Below are 1,728 nucleotides of genomic sequence, written 5' to 3'. Positions count from 1 at the left end.
TGTGTGTTTGTGGGGTAAAATAGTAAACAATAATAATAATAATAATGAAAACACCTCTAAGAAAAGCTGCTGCACGGAGACAATAAAAGTGCAAGAGCCTCTGTGAATGTGATCCTCCGGCCCAATAAAACTCCTGACAGGAGCGCAGTCCAGATCCAGCTGTGGCTCACATCCAATGGGATCCCTCTGAGACCCGCTTCAACAAGATGGATGACAGMCACTGAGCTCCTAACTGGGCCCGCTCAACCCAGACATCATTGGGTCCGGGTTGAATAAAGAGGYGGCGTCTACTTGCCTGCACCTCCCTGATAGAAGGTACTGGACGGGTGACAGCGGCCCATAAATAACTCCGTCTGCTCGTCGAAGAACGCGCTCACTCACAGGAATCAGAGGGGCGAGAAGTGGATCACAAAAATCTGACTCTGTAAACCGAATAAACAAGTGTTTGGAGCAAGGTCAAAGTGATGAAAAACACGTGGTTTATTCTTTTACACACTTTTAAAGGGATCCGTGATTAGTTGTGACGTTAGACTTTATTTGATAAACATGTACCTAACCTAACCTAACCCTGACCCTAACCTTAATACATACTGTATAAGGCAATATAGCGTCGGCGTTAGCGTGAAGGCTAACAGGCTAAGCTGAGGTTCTTCTTCCATGAAGYAGCTCTGTTGTCCTCCATCCATATTTTCAGTTACAGGCTGAGTCATTTCCTTCTCCTCTCTGTCAACGCTCTCTGGTTTCATTTAAAAGAGTCGATCATCAGATATTGTCCAAGATTAACCTTCAGGGTGCAGCTTGCTCACACAGATGATGGGCTTTTTCTAATCAGTGGCTACACCCTCGCCCTACTCACTCCTCACTCAGTTTGCACATGCCGGCGGAGGGTTGGCCATATTAAGTCCCATCTGAAACCAATTACGTACGAGGGCAAGTGGTTTATTAAGCCCTCCACAGCGAGTCAGCATCCAWTGCAGACTTGAGCAGCACGTGCAGCACCAAATAGTGGTCAGCATGGAGGATGAGACGTATAAGTATAAGTTCTGCATATGTTTTGTACACATATTTACAAAGTAAATATCTCAAAGGCTATAATCATGTTCAATTCAAACTTTTTTAATGACATAGAACCCTGGTCCATATTTAAAAAAGAAGAAAGGAAAAAAATAAAGAAAAAGTAAATAAATTATTTTAAAAAGTGCAATTATTTCGACAAGTTATCACTGTTTGTTACAAATAAAGTCATATCTGAGAACTCTCTAAAACGTGGGCCTATAATTAAATATTTTTTAGGGTCTACTGACAAAACAGTAGTAAATATGATCTGTTTGCTGATGACACTACATTTTTTGTTTGGGTAGGGATATTGAACGGATGTTGGAAAGGATACAAACAGAATTTGTAAAAATACAAACATGGTTCAAACTTAACAAATTGTCGCTAAATTTGGATAAAACTAATTACATGATATTCAGTAACAAAAAGAAAACTATTGATTTTCCATATAAAGTTGATGGTGTTGAGATTAGTAGAGTCAGTGAGATAAAGTTTTTGGGCATTATCATTGATGAAGGGCTGACATGGAGAGCTCATGTGAATTACTTAAGAACAAATATAGCAAAATCTGTTGGAGTCCTGTATAAAGTAAGGGAGTTTTTCAATGATAAATCTGTATTTATATTATACAGTACAATAATATTTCCATACTTGGTATACTGTGTTGAAGTC

The sequence above is a fragment of the Austrofundulus limnaeus genome, unplaced genomic scaffold, assembly GCF_001266775.1.
Source record: "Austrofundulus limnaeus strain Quisiro unplaced genomic scaffold, Austrofundulus_limnaeus-1.0 Scaffold62, whole genome shotgun sequence".
In the NCBI taxonomy this organism is placed as follows: Eukaryota; Metazoa; Chordata; class Actinopteri; order Cyprinodontiformes; family Rivulidae; genus Austrofundulus; species Austrofundulus limnaeus.
Note: the sequence above shows the minus strand (reverse complement) of the source record.